This window comes from Carcharhinus amblyrhynchos, unplaced genomic scaffold, assembly GCF_965287045.1.
Source record: "Carcharhinus amblyrhynchos unplaced genomic scaffold, sCarAmb.v2.hapA chromosome_169, whole genome shotgun sequence".
NCBI lineage: Eukaryota > Metazoa > Chordata > Chondrichthyes > Carcharhiniformes > Carcharhinidae > Carcharhinus > Carcharhinus amblyrhynchos.
Window position 1 is genome coordinate 264865 of NW_027649909.1, and position 20664 is coordinate 285528.

Genomic DNA, 20664 nt, shown 5'->3' on the forward strand with positions numbered 1-20664 from the left:
CCAGAGTTACAGTCAACAGGAAAAAACAGATGCCTCAGATTCACCAACAACCAACCAGGAATCGCTTTCATATATGTCTAACTCAGTGACTGCTTTGTGTTAATTAATTGTTCATAATGAGAGTTTTGAATGTTAACATTGTATTTAACTGCAGGAACCTCTGAGGTGAAGGGGGAAGGAAAGTGTTGTGTATTCACACTTGTTCTTCATTGGAACAAATCACTTTAAGGGACTGATCACATGACATATTGATGATGTCACAGCTGTTTACATGGGTAGCCGGTAAACTCCTTTCCAATAAACCTCGTGTGTTTGTTTGTACATTTATGCTCCACAAGTCCTCCTTTTAAACCTATGTATGTATGGGTGCATGAAGGATGGTAAATGGGTGTGAATGGAGGGTATAGTGGGGATGTAAATAAGGGGGTATATATGAGGGTATATGGGAGGACATGCTGGCACAGTTGTTAGCAGTGCCAAGGACCCAGGTTTGATTCCTGCCTCGGGTGACTGTGTGGAGTTTGCACGTTTCCCCCCATGTCTGTGTGGGTTTCCTCCCACAGTCCAAAGGTGCACTGCGGGTTAGGTTGATTGGCCAAGATAAATTGACCCTGAACTTCAGGGGGATTAGCAGGTTAAATACATGGGGTTATGGGAATAGGGCCTGGGTGGGATTGTTGTCAGTGCAGACTCGAGGGGCAAATGGCTTCCTTCTGCACTGTAGGGATTTTATGTTGTATATGAGGGTGTATATGGAAGGATAAATGGGTGTAGTATATAAAAGGTTATATGGGTGTTTGGATGGGGTATATGAAAGGGTATATGGAAGGGTGTGTATCAGGATATATGGGTCAAAGATCATGTACAAATTCAGGTTGATATTGATGCTGGATTGTGGAGTTTGTGATTGGCTGCTCAATCACTGGATATCAGTCATTGTGGAAGAGGTAAATGGCATAAATTGGTTTATTTGTGGGAGAGAATGTTCCAAATCTCCAAAATCCACATCAATTTCCCCACCAGAAATTGGCTGGCTCTTGTTGGTGAGAATCATTTGCAGTTGGCTCCACACTCACTCTGGAACTCAGGTGGAGCTGTTATTACTCAGCAGTAACTCCAAGACACCAGCAGACACCAGTGTCATCAACTTAGCTCGAAGCTCAGGAACTTCCACCATTCTGCCAAAGACAAATAGGAATGAGCATTCATTAATCACCTGTGGCATTGTTCATATACACTCTCACTTCCAGGAACTCGCTCAAACTCTCCCGCCCCCCAACCGTCCCGAACCCTCCCGCCCCCAACCGTCCCAAACCTTCAACCGTCCCAAACCCTCCCGTCCCCAACCGTCCCAAACCTTCAACCGTCCCAAACCCTCCCACCCCCAACCGTCCCAAACCCTCCCGCCCTCAACTGTCCCAAACCTTCAACCGTCCCGAACCCTCCCGTCCCCAACCGTCCCGAACCCTCCCGCCCTCAACCGTCCCAAACCTTCAACCGTCCCAAACCCTCCCGTCCTCAATCGTCCCAAACCCTCCCGCCCTCAACCGTCCCAAACCTTCAATCGTCCCAAACCCTCCCGTCCTCAATCGTCCCAAACCCTCCCGCCCCCAACCGTCCCAAACCTTCAACCGTACCAAACCCTCCCGCCCTCAACCGTCCCAAACCTTCAACCGTCCCAAACCCTCCCGTCCCGAACCCTCCCGCCCTCAACCGTCCCAAACCTTCAATCGTCCCAAACCCTCCCGTCCTCAATCGTCCCAAACCCTCCCGCCCCCAACCGTCCCAAACCTTCAACCGTACCAAACCCTCCCGCCCTCAACCGTCCCAAACCTTCAACCGTCCCAAACCCTCCCGCCCCCAACCGTACCAAACCTTCAACCGTCCCAAACCCTCCCGCCCCCAACCGTCCCAAACCCTCCCGCCCCCAACCGTCCCAAGCTCTCCCGCCCCCAACCGTCCCAAACCCTCCCGCCCCCAACCGTCCCAAACTCTCCCGCCCCCAACCGTCCCAAACCCTCCCGCCCCCAACCGTCCCAAACCCTCCCGCCTTCAACCCTCAACCGTCCCAAACCCTCCGACCCTCAACTGTCCCTTAGTGTCTCATTCTCTTTTGTGTTTTCTCCATAAATCTCTGCTGCCTTCCCATTTGTTAACAAATCCTCACTCTGTTACCTTCCCTCTCACCCCTCCCACTTTTCTCTGCACTTTGTAGTTTCTTTCTGTCACATAGTTTCTATCATTTTTCTCTCTGCCACAGGAATCCATTGTAACTAGCACAGAATTAGAACCTCTATGACTCTGTGATTCTATGATCTCTCTGTAAATACAATTCACTGCATTGTATGGAAAGTGCCCAGTCAGGTTCAAGATGTGAAAGGCATTTCTGTTGAAATTGGGAAAGGAGAGAGCCTGAGGACTGTACATACTCAGGATGAATTGAAATCTGGGTCACTCATGACCTTTAGGGAAGGAAATCTGCCGCCCTGACCTGGTCTGGCCTACGTGTGACTCCAGAGCCACAGCAATGTGGTTACCTCTTAACTGCCTTTGGGCAACTAGGGATGGGCAATAAATGTTGGCCAGCCAGTGATGCCCATGTCCCATGAATTAATTTTTTAAAAATCTTTAGATTGTAACAGAATGATTAGCAGAGCCACGGTACCTCAGAATGTGGAGACAGGAGACAGAATGTGAATGAGTTACTCGAACTGACTGCAGTCCAAGGACCACATCTCTCCATCGCTTCCTCATTCAGCCAAGTCCTGACATTCTCTCTCAACAGCTGTGATGGGTCAAATGTTACAACAGCCTCACTGAGACTGGGTTCTGTTCCCTCAAAGAAATCACTTCACAATTCCCATTTCTAACACGGCTCTGAAGGATCAAATCGAGCAGGAGGAGACTTAACCTCAGATTCTCTGAAGGCAGATTAGGCTGAGAACACTCCTGTTCCAAAATTGGAACTCAGGATCAGTGTGTGTGGGACCCGTACCCCAGTGAGAGTCGGTGTGTGTGTGGGACCCGTACCCCAGTGAGAGTCGGTGTGTGTGGGGGACCCGTACCCCAGTGAGAGTCGGTGTGTGTGTGGGACCCGTACCCCAGTGAGAGTCGGTGTGTGTGTGGGACCCGTACCCCAGTGAGAGTCGGTGTGTGTGGGGGACCCGTACCCCAGTGAGAGTCGGTGTGTGTGGGGGACCCGTACCCCAGTGGGAGTCGGTGTGTGTGGGGGACCCGTACCCCAGTGGGAGTCGGTGTGTGTGGGGGACCCGTACCCCAGTGGGAGTCGGTGTGTGTGGGGGACCCGTACCCCAGTGGGAGTCGGTGTGTGTGGGGGACCCGTACCCCAGTGGGAGTCGGTGTGTGTGGGGGACCCGTACCCCAGTGGGAGTCGGTGTGTGTGGGGGACCCGTACCCCAGTGGGAGTCGGTGTGTGTGGGGGACCCGTACCCCAGTGGGAGTCGGTGTGTGTGGGGGACCCGTACCCCAGTGGGAGTCGGTGTGTGTGGGGGACCCGTACCCCAGTGGGAGTCGGTGTGTGTGGGGGACCCGTACCCCAGTGGGAGTCGGTGTGTGTGGGGGACCCGTACCCCAGTGGGAGTCGGTGTGTGTGGGGGACCCGTACCCCAGTGGGAGTCGGTGTGTGTGGGGGACCCGTACCCCAGTGGGAGTCGGTGTGTGTGGGGGACCCGTACCCCAGTGGGAGTCGGTGTGTGTGGGGGACCCGTACCCCAGTGGGAGTCGGTGTGTGTGGGGGACCCGTACCCCAGTGGGAGTCGGTGTGTGTGGGGGACCCGTACCCCAGTGGGAGTCGGTGTGTGTGGGGGACCCGTACCCCAGTGGGAGTCGGTGTGTGTGGGGGACCCGTACCCCAGTGGGAGTCGGTGTGTGTGGGGGACCCGTACCCCAGTGGGAGTCGGTGTGTGTGGGGGACCCGTACCCCAGTGGGAGTCGGTGTGTGTGGGGGACCCGTACCCCAGTGGGAGTCGGTGTGTGTGGGGGACCCGTACCCCAGTGGGAGTCGGTGTGTGTGGGGGACCCGTACCCCAGTGGGAGTCGGTGTGTGTGGGGGACCCGTACCCCAGTGGGAGTCGGTGTGTGTGGGGGACCCGTACCCCAGTGGGAGTCGGTGTGTGTGGGGGACCCGTACCCCAGTGGGAGTCGGTGTGTGTGGGGGACCCGTACCCCAGTGGGAGTCGGTGTGTGTGAATGGGACCCGTACCCCAGTGGGAGTCGGTGTGTGTGAATGGGACCCGTACCCCAGTGAGAGTCGGTGTGTGTGGGGGAGCCGTACCCCAGTGGGAGTCGGTGTGTGTGGGGGAGCCGTACCCCAGTGGGAGTCGGTGTGTGTGTGGGAGCCGTACCCCAGTGGGAGTCGGTGTGTGTGTGGGAGCCGTACCCCAGTGGGAGTCGGTGTGTGTGTGGGAGCCGTACCCCAGTGGGAGTCGGTGTATTCTTTCTGACTGGGGGAGGGGGGGGTGGAATTGCTATGTAAAAGTATTAAATTTATTACCTTTGTGCCTGAACAGGATCTTTACTCATTTGCCTCAATGTTTTTCTGAAATGTGGATCATTGATTATCAAGTTTATTTCCGGATCTTCTGAGATTTTGTTTAACTTCTCCTCATTCTCTGAACTCACACCAAGTGATTGAAGAAAGTTTTTTGTTGAAGTGTTACTGTGTTTTTGAAGATGTTGTCCTGTGAGATTAAAACTGACACAGGATTAGTGACCCAGCCCAGGACAATGTTAAATCCAGTGCAGAGTGAATCAAATCCAATGTCATCACATCATTTCCAGACAGAACAAGGTGGAGCTGACAGGACCGGAATTCCAGACCTGGAGCCTCACCCAGTGTGTGATTTGCTGCAGGGGAACCCGATAAACAGCTTCTGTTGATATCTCCCGCCCCCTGATGCTCCTGGAATAAGACAGGGGGCTGGGAGAATCTGATCAAAGAGCATTCCAGGAACAGATCCTTCAGCCCTCCAAACCTGCATCAATACATGATGCCTTTCTAAAGACCCAGTGTCTCTATGCGCTCCCTATTCCTCTGCCCCTCCCTATTTATGTATCTGTCCAGATGTCTGTTAAATGTTGCTGTTGTATCTGCTTCCACCACCTCCTCTGGCAGCACGTTCCAGGCAGTTAACACCCTCTGTGTGAAAAACCTGCCTCTCACATCTCTGTTAAACTTTCCCCTTTTCACCTTAAACCTCCATCCCTGAGTAATTGATATCTCTACCCTGGAAACAGCTCCTGTCTGTCTGCTCTATCCCTGCCTCAGAATTTTGTAAATATCTATCAGGTGGTTCCTCAGCCTCCTGTGAAGGAGGTATTTACTCTGCTGACATTTCCTTCCCAGACAGAGAGGCGATTCTCACCTATCATCTCCAGCAGCTCTCTGATGAAGATCATTTCCTCATCACTTTCTTCAAAATGCTGCAGAAATCCTTCAGGATCATCATAAAGCCATTTCATCGTTTGAACAAAGCGGGGCTCTCGTATCTGACGGTGCAACCGGGGGTGTCTGCTAATTGCAGCTTCCACATCTGGATGTCTCCAATCTAAAGGTTAAAGCAGGTCACAGAACATTCTGGACTGAGGGTCGGAGGAAAGAGTTATTGCTGCAACACTGCACAGGATTACTGAGCTTGGGAGCAACTTGATCCCAGCTCCAAATACCCCCAGTAACTCCTGACCCTGGACAGGGGCAGCATTCAACCCCGGGGAAATCAACCTGGACTGAGCTGAGAAAGATAGGACCCCCCCCCCCCAAACAACACTCCACCCCCCCCCAAACAACACACCACCCCCCCCCCAAACAACACTCCACCCCCCCTCCCCAAACAACACTCCACCCCCCTCCCCAAACAACACTCCACCCCCCTCCCCAAACAACACTGCACCTCCCTCCCCAAACAACACTGCACCCCCCTCCCCAAACAACACTGCACCCCCCTCCCCAAACAACACTCCACCCCCCCTCCCCAAACAACACTCCACCCCCCCACCAAACAACACTCCACCCCCCCTCCCCAAACAACACTCCACCCCCCCTCCCCAAACAACACTCCACCCCCCTCCCCAAACAACACTGCACCCCCCCCTCCCCAAACAACACTCCACCCCCCTCCCCAAACAACACTGCACCCCCCTCCCCAAACAACACTCCACCCCCCCCTCCCCAAACAACACTCCACCCCCCCTCCCCAAACAACACTCCACCCCCCCTCCCCAAACAACACTCCACCCCCCCTCCCCAAACAACACTCCACCCCCCCTCCCCAAACAACACTCCACCCCCCCTCCCCAAACAACACTGCACCCCCCTCCCCAAACAACATTCCACCCCCCTCCCCAAACAACACACCACCCCCCCTCCCCAAACAACACTCCACCCCCCTCCCCAAACAACACTGCACCCCCCCCTCCCCAAACAACACTCCACCCCCCCTCCCCAAACAACACTCCACCCCCCCTCCCCAAACAACACTCCCCCCCCCCTCCCCAAACAACACTGCACCCCCCCTCCCCAAACAACACTCCACCCCCCTCCCCAAACAACACTGCACCCCCCCCCCCCAAACAACACTGCACCCCCCCCTCCCCAAACAACACTGCACCCCCCTCCCCAAACAACACTGCACCCCCCTCCCCAAACAACACTGCACCCCCCCTCCCCAAACAACACTCCACCCCCCCCCCAAACAACACTGCACCCCCCTCCCCAAACAACACTGCACCCCCCTCCCCAAACAACACTCCACCCCCCCTCCCCAAACAACACTGCACCCCCCCTCCCCAAACAACACTCCACCCCCCTCCCCAAACAACACTGCACCCCCCTCCCCAAACAACACTGCACCCCCCCTCCCCAAACAACACTCCACCCCCCCCTCCCCAAACAACACTCCACCCCCCTCCCCAAACAACACTGCACCCCCCCTCCCCAAACAACACTCCACCCCCCCCCTCCCCAAACAACACTGCACCCCCCCTCCCCAAACAACACTCCACCCCCCCCCTCCCCAAACAACACTGCACCCCCCTCCCCAAACAACACCATGGCTCCTCCCTCATGATGGTGTAGCATCCACGCGCCCCCCCCCAGCCCCCCCCCCCCCCCCCCAGGCTCTGCTCCATGTGATGGTTTATAATCAGCAGCTAGGGAGACAGTTATATTTTGACAGTTTTTTGGGAGTGTTTCCTCGAGGTTGGGTGGATCTGGAATCCTCTTATTGAGGGATTGCCAATGGGAATGTTCTGGATTAGAGAGTTCGATGCGTCAGGTGCTGACAGAGGGGGAGGGGCTGCTCAGGAAGGAATTGGAATGTTTAAAGTTAAAGTTTATTTATTAGGCACAAGTAAAGTTTACATTAACACTGAAATGAAGTTACTGTGAAATTCTCCTAGTCGCCTGTTCAGGCCAATGCACCCTAATTAGCACATCTTTCAAACTGTGGGAGGAAGCCCGAGCACCCGGAGGAAACCCATGCAGACACGGGGAGAATGTGCAGACAGTGACTTAAGCTGGGAATTTGACCCGGGTCCCTGGCACTGTGAAGCAGCAGTGCTGCCCACTGTGCCACCCCTGTTATTGTAACTGGATGATATCTAGCTCAATGAGGGATAATTCTTTGGGAAGGGAGGGGCTTTGGGGATTTAGGAAATGTTGACTTCATTGGGAATGATGTTTGGGAGAGTGTAGAAAGTTCCAGGAGATTTGGAGGAAGTCGTGTGAAATAACCTGGATGGATAACAACTGGGTAACAAACAGAACCTGGCAACGTATCAGCTTCCAGATGGGTGATGGGTGAGACTAAACCTGATGAGGAGAAATTGAGAAAGCCACATACCGATCATCTTCATTTGATCCACGTATTGCTTCAGGTCATGCTGCGTTTTAAAAACATTCTTGCATTTGAGTTTAATTTTGTTTCTGTTTTCCTCATCGTCCTGCTGTGGGATTTGATCCCCCCCTGACTCTTTACTCCATTCTTGTTGTGTGGTCTGTTGTAGACAGGGTGAGTCCCTCGCTGCCAGGCCCCGACAGGGCCCACTGCTCAGGCTGTTGATTGGGCACTTGCTCTTGGCAGGCCCATTGTTTCCCCGGCAACAGGACACCTCGTGGATATCTGAAGACAGATGAACATCCTTCCCCAGAAGAAATCCCTTCCTCAGACCGGCAATGTTTGTGTCTGGAATCTGTCGCAGATCGTGCTCAGAGCTCCTGAATAAGAAACCCTTCTGTAGGCCACAGAAAACACCAGCATTCCCTCCTGACGTTTCCAGCTTTCTCCTCAGACTCCCTCTCCTTTCCTAAGGGAATTGGAAAACTTGTTCAAATTAAGGCAAGTCAATTCTCAAACAGTTTATAAGTTCATAAGACATAGGAGCAGAATTAGGCCATTCAGCCCATCGAGTCCACTCCACCATTTGATCATGGCTGATATGCTCCCCATTTTCCTGCCTTCTCCCCATGAGCCTTCAACCTATTCCCAATTAAAAATCTGTCTAACTCCTCCTTATATTTACTCACTGTCCCAGCACCCACCCCACTTGTTGGGATAGAACATAAGAACATAAGAACATAAGAAATAGGAGCAGGAGTAGGCCATCTAGCCCTTCGAGCCTGCCCCGCCATTCAATAAGATCATGGCTGATCTGTTGTGGCTCAGTTCCACTTTCCCGCCCTCTCCCCATAACCCTTAATCCCCTCTCTTATCAAGAACCCATCAACCCGCTTCTTAAAAATATTTAGCGAGGCAGCCTCCACCACTTCAACGGGCAGAGAATTCCAGAGATTCACCACCCTTTGAGTGAAGAAGTTCCTCCTCAACTCCGTTCTAAACCGCCTCCCCTTTATCTTGAGGCTGTGCCCCCTAGTCCTACTGTCTTTTTTGAGCGGGAAGAGTCTCTCCACCTCTATCCTATCCATCCCATTCATCATCTTATACGTCTCAATGAGATCTCCCCTCATTCTTCTAAACTCTAACGAGTACAAGCCTAGATTATTCAGCCTCTCCTCATAGCTCAATCCCCCCAACTCCGGTATCAGCCTAGTAAACCTCCTCTGCACTCCCTCCAGGGCCAAAATATCCTTGCGCAGGTGCGGCGCCCAAAACTGCACACAGTACTCCAGCTGCGGCCTCACCAATGCCCTATACAGCTGCAGCAAGACCTCCCTACTTTTATATTCAATCCCCCTCGCTATGAAGGGATAGTGAATTCCACAGATTCACAATCCTTTGGGACAATTAGTTCCTCCTCAACTGTTTTAAATTTGCTTCCCTTTATCTTAAGACTATGACCTCTCGTCCCAGAATGCCCCACAAGAGGAAGCATTCGCTCCACGCCTACTTTATCCAGACCTTTTATCATCTTGTAAACCTCAATTTGATCTCCCCTCATTTTTTTAAATTCCAGAGAGTATCGGCCTAAACTGTTCAATCTCTCTTCATAGGACAAACCCCTCATCTCTGGAATCAATCTAATGAACCTCCTGTGAACTGCCTCCAATACCACTACATCTTTCCTCAAATAAGGGGACTAAAACTGTGCACAATCCTCCAGATGCAGCCTCACCAATGCCTTGTATAGTTACAGCAACACTTCCTTATCTTTATATTATTGAATAGAGTCCCTACAGTATAGAAAGAGGCCATTCAGCCCATCAAGTCTGCACCAACCACAATCCCACCCAGGCCCTATACCCATAATCCCATGCATTTACCCAAACTAGTCCCCCTGATGCGAAGGGCAATTTAGCATGGCCAATCCTCCTAACCTGCACAGCTTTTTATTCTATTCCTTTAGCTATAAATGGCCAACATTCCATTCACTTTCTTTATTATCTGCTGTATCTCCATGCTAAGTATCTCATTGAAGAATTTTTCCAACCAACTTTTCCATTTTAACTGGAATGATTTAGATGGAATGTGGATTGAGCAGCGAGGGCTCAGTGTTGTACACATTCTTCCTTGAGGAGAGGACCTTAAGATTTAGACAATTCTATTCGTTTTCAGAATCGGTAATACCTCTGGATTTTACTTCGTAAGATTGTTTAAAATGCAATGATTTAGTTTTGACTATTTGTTGAATAATTGACAGTGAAGGTCGTTGGGGAACAGGAAAGCAGCTCTTTACAAACAAACAACATTGTTTCATGCTGGAGCTGATGCTGTCTCAACAGCCACAATACAATTAGGCCTTTAAATCTGTTTGAAGGAACATCTAAAATCAGCCTGAACTCAAGATTACACAATGTCTAAATAAACTATACATTGCTTTAATAATCTGTACCAGTGAGGAAGCCTTTATCCCTGATGTAATGATAAGAAGTGATTGTTACTGTTGATTTCAATAGCTTTAGTGTTGGGCTTGGGTTAGGATTTATTGACAGGAGAATGTGACTGTTTACAGCTCCTCAGTATCTGGAAGGAAAAGTGCTTCTGTTTGTAATGAAATATAAACTTCTGAAGTTTTGCACATTTAAAGCAGGAATTGCTGCAACGCTGGGGTGATAGGAGAGGAATTGTGTCCTCGAGCCAATAGGTAGAGTGAAGTTGAATCGTCTCCAACCAAGAAAGCAGGAACAGGAGATGGAGGGGGATAAAAGCTGAGAAATTGTAATTCTTGTTGTCTCAGCGTTACCATAGTTTCGGCAGAATGAGACTTCTGGATACAGTTCAACATCAATTCAAAGAAAAGGCAAAGAGACTTTGTGTTGACAGCACCAAGGTTTTCTGGGATCTCGAGAGATGGGAACCTTCTAATTTGTCTTCACTTACTGTTGCTAATTATATCTAAATGCTTACTTAATAAATTCCACCCGATTCGGAAATACTAGCTACACCTTGTAGATCAAGCACAACTATTAGAAATTTAAAATTCGTACCATCGGGTTTGTTTTAATTAGAAGAGTTTTCTACTCAGAATCTTACACAGTGTGACCGGAGCTGGCATAGGAGCAGCTGGGCTGGGGATTTGAGAGTATTGAGAGGTTGGAGGGAACATTTAACCCTTTAGTCTCCTGGTTGAGTTGTACAGTCACAGAGGTTTACAGCATGGAAACAGGCCCTTCAGCCCAACTTGTCCATGTTGCCCACTAAACTAGTCCCAGTTGTGCTGTGTACAGTTCTGGTCACCCTATTATAGAAAGGATATTATTAAACTAGAAAGAGCGCAGAAAAGATTTACTAGGACGCTACCGGGACTTGATTGATTGAGTTATAAGGAGAGGCTGGATAGACTGGGACTTTTTTCTCTGGAGTGTAGGAGGCTGAGGGGTGATCTTATAGAGGTCTATGAAATAATGAGGGTCACAGATCAGCTAGATAGTCAATATCTTTTCCCAAAGGTAGGGGAGTCTAAAACTAGAGGGCGTAGGTTTAAGGTGAGAGGGGGGAGATACAAATGTGTCCAGAGGGGCAATTTTTTCACACAGAGGGTGGTGAGAGTCTGGAATGAGCTGCCAGAGGCAGTAGTAGAGGCGGGTACAATTGTGTCTTTTAAACAGTGTTTAGACAGTTACATGGATACAATGGGTATAGAGTGAATGGGCCAAATGCGAGCAATTGGAATGAGCTTAGTGGTTAAAAACTGGGCAGCTTGGACAAGTTAGGCCTGTTTCCATGCTGGAAACCTCTGTGACTCTAATTGCCCGCGTTTGGCCTGTATCCCTCTATACCCATCTTATCCAAGTAACTGTCACTGGAGACGAAGTAACAGTTTTTCTGTGGTTAAGGACAAAATGCCTGGGTGAAAGAGATGTTTTTCTGGGCATTAAAGGGACGAAGGGACAATGTCAGGGATTGTGTGGAAGGTTCAGCTTTGTTCATATCAGCCAGACAACAGGATGTGTAAATCTGTGATCCCATAGTTCAAATAAGGCCGAGAGCTAGATGCAAGAGGCCAGAATTCCTGGCATTTAAAAGATAAAACTCAAACTGAATTGTGAGGATTAGGTGTCTGTGTGATATTTATAAAATCAATACGGAATTAAATTGAAAGGAAGTGGTCAGTAGGTTTTCTTTTCCATTGAAGAGTCTCAACATGATGTCCAGCTGTGATTAGTGTGTCATTCATGTCCTTGTGATTTGAAAATAGGGTTCAAAACGTTTGTTTGAGAATTTTATAATCCTGTGCCCTTGTCAGAATGTTCCTAACAGTTCAGTTATTACAAGGAGGCTTCATTCCTTTCAGTCCCAGTGCTGAGTATAAGAAATAAGAACATAAGAAATAGGAGCAGGAGTAGGCCATCTAGCCCTTCGAGCCTGCCCCGCCATTCAATAAGATCATGGCTGATCTGTCGCTGCTCAGTTCCACTTTCCTGCCCTCTCCCCATAACCCTTAATCCCCTTATGACTGGGACATACCCTGAAGAATCCTGCCCTTTTCCTGAAGACCAGCTACATGCAGAGTCCTCTGTGCCTGTGTGCTGAGCTCTCTCTGCAACGTACAATGCAGGAAACTCCCACTTCTGGAGGATCCGGCAGACACTCCAGCTGTCCTTCAAACAATCCCAAGCTCCAACAACTGGAGACACCTCTGACACCCATGGTCCCCAAAACACGTGACATGTCCTAAAGTTCCCACTGGTAGAGGAATTGCAAGCAGTTGCTTTCAGATACCATCCGAGATGAAAAAAATCCTCGATTCCCTCTTTAAGATGATCATGGGCTTCAAGTTTTTAGGTGTCCAGGTCGTCAACAGCCTGTCCTGGTCTCTCCATGTGACACTCTAGTTAAGAAAGTCCATCAACGCCTCTACTTTCTCAGAAGGCTAAGGAAATTTGGCATGTCCGCTATGACCAACTTCTACAGATGCATTTACAAAACATTCTTTCTGGTTATGGCTCCTGCTCTGCCCAAGACCACAAGAAATTACTGAGAGTTGTGAATGAAGCCCAGTCCATCACACAAACCAGCCTCCCATCCATTGATTCTGTCTACATTTCCCGCTGCCTTGGAAAAGCAGCCAGCATAATTAAGGACCCCATGTATCCCGGACATTCTCTCTTCCACCTTCTTCCATCAGGAAAAAGATACAAAAGTCTGAGGTTCCGTACCGACCGACTCAAGAACAGCTTCTTCCCTGCTGCTGTCAGACTTTTAAATGGACTTACATTCCATTAAGTTGATCTTTCTCTACACCCTGGCTGTGACTGTAACACTACATCCTGCATTCTGTCCCCTATGTATTTTATGAACAGTATGCTTTGTCTATATAGCGCACAAGAAACAATACTTTTTGTTTTATCCCATACATGTGACAATAATAAATCAATCAGCAACAATCTAATTAGTACCTTGTTTAAACCACTCATTTTAATTAATGATTCTAGATCAGTGCTGTCCTATTGTCTTATTAATTGGTCGACTATTTTACATGGAAACTAGAAGCAGGAGCAGGCCATTGGGCCCTTCGAGCCTGCTCTCCCATTCATTCTGATCATGGCTGATCATCAGATTCAAATCCTGATCCCCCCGTATCCCTCGATCTCTTTAGCCCCAAGAGCGATATCTAATTTCTTCTTGAAATCAGACAGCGTTTTAGCCTCAACTACTTTCTGTGGGAGTGAATTCCACACATTCCCCACCCTCTGGGTGAAGAACTTTCTCCTCACCTCAGTTCCAAAAGGTTTACCCCTTATCCTCAAACTCTGACCCCTGGTTCTGGACTCCCCCACCATCGGGAACATTCTTTCTGAATCTACCCTGTCTAACCCTGTTAGAATTTTATAAGTTTCTATCAGATCCCCTCTCACTCTTCTAAACTCCAGTGAATATAATCCTAACTGACTCAGTCTCTCCTCATGTGACAGACCCCCATCCCAGGAATCAGCCTGGTAAACCTTCACTGTGCTCCCTCTATAGCAAGGACATCCTTCCTCAGATAAGGACACCAAAACTGCACACAGTGCTCCAGGTGTGGCCTCACCAACACCCTGTACAATTGCAGTAAAACATCCCTATACTCAAATCCTCTCACTATGAAGGCTAACATACCATTTGCCCTCTTTACTGCCTGCTGTACCCGTGCGCTTACTTTCAGCGACTGATGCACGAGGACGCCAAGGTCTTGCTAAGTATCCATCTTTCTCAGTTTAAACCCATTCAAGAAATCTCAGGGCCTAATAATCTGCATTCCAGGGTACATAAGGATAGTGATGCATTGGTGGCCATTTTCCAAAATTTGTTGGACTCTGGACTGGTTCCTACAGATTGGAGGGTGGCTGATGTAAACCCACTATTCAAAAAGGGAGGTAGAGAGAAAACAGGGAACTATAAACCAGTGAGCTGAATGTCAGTACTGGGGAAATCGCTACAGTCCATTATCAAGGATTTTATAACTCAGCATTTGGAAGGCAGTGGGATAATCAGACAAAGTCAGCATGGATTTACAGAAGGGAAATCACACTTGACAAATCGATTGGAATTCTTTGAGGATGTAATTAGTAGAGTTGACCGAGGAGAACCAGTGGATGTGGTTTATTTAGACTTTCAGAAGACTTTTGATAAGGTCTCACATAACAGATTACTATGTAAAGTTAAAGCACATGGGATTAGAGATAATGTCTTGAGATGGGTAAAAAGTTGATTATCAGGCTTTGACATTTATCCATTTTCAATCCCATCAATTTCCCCCAAACCATTTCTCTACTAATGCTGATTTCCTTCAGCTCCTCACTGAAACATGTTTTTTGAAGAACTTCTGGTACATTATTCATGTCTTCCTTTGTGAAGACTGATGCAAAGAATGAATTTCATTCCTCAGCTATTTCATTATTCCTCATTATGAGTTTTCCTGCTTCTGATTGTAAAAGGCCTACAGTCTTTTTTGACAATCTTTTTCTCTTTACATACCCGTAGAAATTTTTACAGTCAGTTTTTTAATGTTCCCCATCAGTTTACTTTCATAGTCTATTTTTCCCTTCTTAACCAATCCCTTGGTCTTCCATTGCTGAATTTTAAACTGCTCCCAATCCTCAGGCCTATTGCTTTTTCTTACCAGGGCTTCTTCTTGAACCAGATACTATTTCTAGTTTCCCTTGTCAGCCATGGTTTGGCCACAATTCCCTTACCACTCTTGCACCAAGCAGGAATTAAAAACTCCTGGAGTTTGCTGATTCGTTCTTTAAATGCCTGCCAATGCCTGTCCACTGTCTTTCCTTTCAGTAATGTTTCCCAGTCCATCTTGGCCAGTTTATGCCTCATAGTTATCTTTACTGAGATTCAGGACTCTGATTTCAGGATCAACTACATCATTATTCACCTTGACAAAGAATTCTACCATATTATGGTCACTCATCCCCAAGGATTCTCTCAGAACTAGATTGCCAACTAATCCTTTCTCATTGCACAACACCGAGTCCAAGATAGCCTGTTCCCTTGCTGGTTCCTCAGTGTATTACTCCAGAAAACCATCCTGTATGCACTCTGGAAATCCCCCCTCTATTGTACTGTGACTAATTTGATTCTCCCAATCTATATGCAGATCAGAGTCTCCCATAACCACAGATTTTACACATGCATCTCTGATTTCCTGTCTAATGCTTTTCCCAACGTTATCACTGCAGTTTGGTGGTCTGTGTACCACCCCCACCATACAGGTTCCACATCATCTATGCTAATAGCTTTCCTCAGTATCATATCAATATCATCTTTGATAAATAATACTACACCACCACCTTTTCCTTTCTGTCTATCCTTCATAAACATTGGCCGGGATTCTCCCAAAAAATATTTAAGTCCCCAATTTGCATGAAAACGGGCGTAACTTCCACTGATAAATTTTTCTAGTGGGATTTCCAGAATCAATCTCCGACACTCTGTGTATTGCAGAGTGCCCTAGCAGGATTCCCTCTGGAAATCAGTGGGCGGGGCCTTTCCTGCCGAGAGGCCGGCAGCATTCTGCTGAGTGGGCCACTGCGCGTGCACCGATCTGCCAGAGCGGAGATTGGCGCATGTCCAGTGGCCCTGCATTGCTGGCCTCCAAATCGCCAGCCAGCTCGATCACTGACCTGCTCCATAACTCCCCATCACTGGCCTTCTGACCCCCATTCCCCGAATGCTGGCCTCCTGGACTGCCCTGGGCCAGCCTCGGTGCCCCCCGCTCCCCCACCAATCAGCACTCCTGACCCCCTTAACTCCCTGGCAGTCCTGGTCCCGCCCAATCGGATGGCCAGCCCCGATCGCCATCCTCCCACCCTCTACCACCAATCCTGAATGCAGAGTGACAACCAGACCCCCCCCCACTCCACCGAATGCCCCCCAGTAGGCCCCGCCCTCTTGGCACTGTCTAATGCCTGGTGCACAGTGCCAGTTTGCCCCATAGACAGTGCCAGGGGGCACTTCCCCCCCTTATCTCTGACCTCCTAGGGGAGCTGAATGGCCTCTGCTCCCTGTTAGTGGGGAGCAGTAGTAAATCCCACTGGAATAAACCACTCTTGGCAAGTCTGTGGATGGGGGGGAGATGCCAGCGGGCCTGAAGAATTCAGTTCCAGACCTGCTAATGATATGGAAATGAAGATTTCCATGTTGTATCAGCTCCATGCCAGTGTCTGTGCGGAGGCTGCGATGTCCACCAAATGGTCCTCCGCTGATGTCTCCCAGCCTGCTGCACTGCTGGAGCACAGAGTGGGCTGGGGAATCCACACCACTGAGTGGCCTTCAATGTTTAGTTCCCATTCTTGGTCAACTCAACAGTAACTAATATCTGTTTTGCAGGGGACTAGTCACAGGAGATTCCTGCACTGCCTGCCTATCTCCCTTGCTCTGACTTATGGTCATCCATTCCCTCTCTGCCTGTGGAGTCTGAGCTTGCGGTGTGACCACCTCTCTATACATGCTATCCACAATATTCACTGCCTTGTGGATGCTCCACAGTGTCTCCAGCCGTGACTCCAGCTTGGAAACCAGGGCTTCCAGGAGCTACAGCTGGAGACATTTCCTGCACACATGCTGGCCTAGGCACTGGAAATATTCCTGGTTTCCCACATGGAGCCTGAAGAACACACCATGGCTTGGACATCTTCTACCATGTCTTACCCCTCTAAGTTAAATTTATTCTTTCATATCAAATGAGAATTATGTAGGGTTCAGTGTGTTTGTGAGGGTGGGAAGTTGGATGGGGTACAACGTGAGAACTTCCCTGCTCTTATACTCCAACTCCCTTGAAATAAGGGCCAACCTTCCATTAGCCTTCTTGATTACCTGCTGTTCCTGCGTGCGAGCTTTCTATGTTTTGTGCATGTCTCCCCAAGTCTCTTTGAGTTGCAGATTTCTGCAGTTTTTCTCCATTTAAATAATTATCTGTTCTTTTGTTCTCTCTCCTGAAATAAACAACTTCATATTTTCTCACATTCTGTACCATGTGCCAACAATTTGCCCACTTATTTAACCTGTCAATATCTCTTTGTAAAGTCTGTATCTCTCTTGCCTTTCCACCTGTGTTTGTGTCATCTGCAAATTTGCTGACAGTACAATTGCTTTTTTCTCCAAGTTATTAAAATATTTTGTAAATCGTTGCAGCCCGAGCACTGATCCCTGTGGAACCCCGGTTACAGGTCACCAATCGGAAAAAGGACCCCTTATCCCCACTCCTATTTCCTGCCCATTCGCCAATTCTCTAACCACGCCAATATAAGACTTCAACCCTTTGGAAAATTACAACCAATACATCCACTATCTCTGTAGCTATTTCTTTCTTGTAGGATCTGAGAATAAAGTCATCAGGACCAGAGAACCTATTAGCCTTTAGCCCCATTAGTTTGTCTAATGCTATTTCTCTCCTGAAGGAGATAGTATTTAAACCCTCCCCCATATTCTTTTGTATTAATGGGATGTTGGAAGCAAATTCCACTGTGAAGACTGATGCAGGGAGTGGAAGCAGATACGATAGTGAGTTTTAAGGGGCATCTTGACAAATACATGAATAGGATGGGACTGGAGGGATATGGTCCCCGGAAGGGTCGGGGGTTTTAGTTCAGTTGGGCAGCATGGTCGGCGCAGGCTTGGAGGGGCCGAAGGGCCTGTTCCTGTGCTGGAATTTTCTTTGTTCTAAATAACTGTTTAACTCTTCTGCCATTTCCTCGTTCCTCATAACTATCTCCCCAGATTCACTCTCGAAGGATTCTCATGTTCACTCTGGCCTCTCTCTTGCTATTTATATTTTTGAAGAGGCTCTTACTGTCAGATTTTATATTCCACGCTCGTTTGCCCTCATGGTCTCTTTCCTCTCTATTACCTTTCCTCCTTTGTGGGATTCTGAATTTATCCTCGCCTTCAGGGCTGTTACTGAATTTTGCCTCCTTCCCTGGGTTTTCATTCAACTTAATACTCTCCTTAACTTGCTTGGTTCACCATGGTTGGTTTATCTCTGTCTTACAATCCCTCCTCCTGATTGGGATATATTCTATTCAACTGGACTGCAGTCAGTCACGGTTCCATCTGGAATCAGTCAGATATCAGACTGGAATCAATCTTGGATCAGTCGGGAATTAGTCTGTGAGAAGATTGGGATCAGATTGGAATCGGTCTGGGATCACTCCAGGATCAGTCTGGGATCACTCCAGGATCAGTCTGGATCACTCCAGGGTCAGTCTGGATCACTCCAGGGTCAGTCTGGGTTCAATCCAAGATCAATCCAGGATCAGTCTGGATTCAGTCCAGGATCAGACAAGGATCATGTAACATAGATTATAGAAATATAGAACAGTCCAGCACAGTACAGGCCCTTCAGCCCTCAATGTTGTGCTGAGCTATGTCCAATCCAAGATCAAGCTATCCCACTCCCTATCATTCTGGAGTGCTCCATGTGCCTATCCAATAACCGCTTGAAAGTTCCTAAAGTGTCCGACTCTGCTATCACAGCAGGCAGTGTATTCCACACCCCAACCACTCTCTGAGTAAAGAATCTACCTCAGACATCCCTCCTATATCTCCCACCATGAACCTTATAGTTATGCCCCCTAGTAACAGCTACATCCACCCGAGGAAATAGTCTCTGAACGTCCACTCTATCGATCCCCCTCATCAACTTATAAACCTCTATTAAGTCGCCTCTCATCCTCCTCCGCTCTAAAGAGAAAAGCCCCAGCTCCCTCAACCTTTCCTCATAAGACCTACCCTCCAAACCAGGCAGCATCCTGGTAAATCTCCTCTGCACTCTCTCCAATGCTTCCACATCCTTCTTATAGTGAGGTAACCAGAACTGAACACAATATTCCAAATGTGGTCTCACCAAGGTCCTGTATAGTTGTAGCATAACCCCATGGCTCCTAAACTCAAACCCCCTGTTAATAAACACTAACACACTGTCGGCCTTCTTCATGGCTCTATCCACTTGAGTGGCAACCTTCAGAGATCTGTGGATATGAACCCCAAGATCTCTCTGTTCCTCCACATTCCTCAGAACCCTGCCGTTGACCCTGTAATCCGTATTCAAGTTTGTCCTACCAAAATGAATCACCTCGCACTTATTAGGGTTAAACTCCATCTGCCACTTTTCAGCCCAGCTCTGCATCCTATCAATGTCTCTTTGCAGCCTACAAGAGCCCTCCACCTCATTCACTACTCCACTAATCTTGGTGTCATCAGCAAATTTACTAACCCACCCTTCAGCCCCCTCCTCCAAGTCATTGATAAAAATCACAAATAGCAGAGGATCCAGCACTGATCCCTGTGGTACACCGCTGGTAACTGGCCTCTAGTCTGAAAATTTTCCATCCACCACCACCCTCTGTCTTCTATGAGACAGCCAGTTACTTATCCAATCAGCCAAATTTCCCTCTATCCCACACCTCCTTACTTTCTTCATGACCCTGCCATGGGAAACCTTATCAAACGCCTTACTAAAATCCATGTACACGACATCAACTGCTCTACCTTCATCTACACACTGAGTTACCTCCTCAAAGAATTCAATCACATTTGTGAGGCAGGACTTACCCCTCACGAATCCGTGCTGACTATCCCGGATTAAACTGCATCTTTCCAAATGGTCATAAATCCTATCCCTCAGGACCCTTTCCACTAACTTACCGACACTGAAGTAAGACTAACTGGCCTATAATTACCAGGGTCATTCCTATTTCCTTTCTTGAAGAGAGGACCAACATTCGCCACTCTCCAGTCCTCTGGCACTATCCCCGTGGACAGTGAGAACCCAAAGATCAAAGCTAAAGGCCCCGCAATCTCATCCCTTACCTCCCAAAGTATCCTAGGATGTATCCCATCTGGCCCAGGGGACTTATTGACCCTCAGGTTTTTCAAAATTGCTAATATATCTTCCCTCGGAACATCTACCTCCTCCATCCTATCAGCCTGTATCACACACTCATCCTCAAAAATATGGCCCCTCTCCTTAGTGAACACTGAAGAAAAGTATTCATTCAACGCCTCTCCTATCTCTTCTGACTCCATGCACAAGTTCCCACTACTATCCTTGACTGACCCTAACCTCACCCACATTATTTCCCACATAAGAATAAAAAGCCTTGGGGTTTTCCGTGATCCAACCCGCCAAGGACTTTTCATGCCCTTTGTAAGCCCTTTTTTTTTAACTCATTCTTAGCTACCTTGTAACCCTCAAGCGACCCAACTGAACCTTGTTTTCTCATCCTTACATACACTTCCTTTTTCCTCTTGACAAGACATT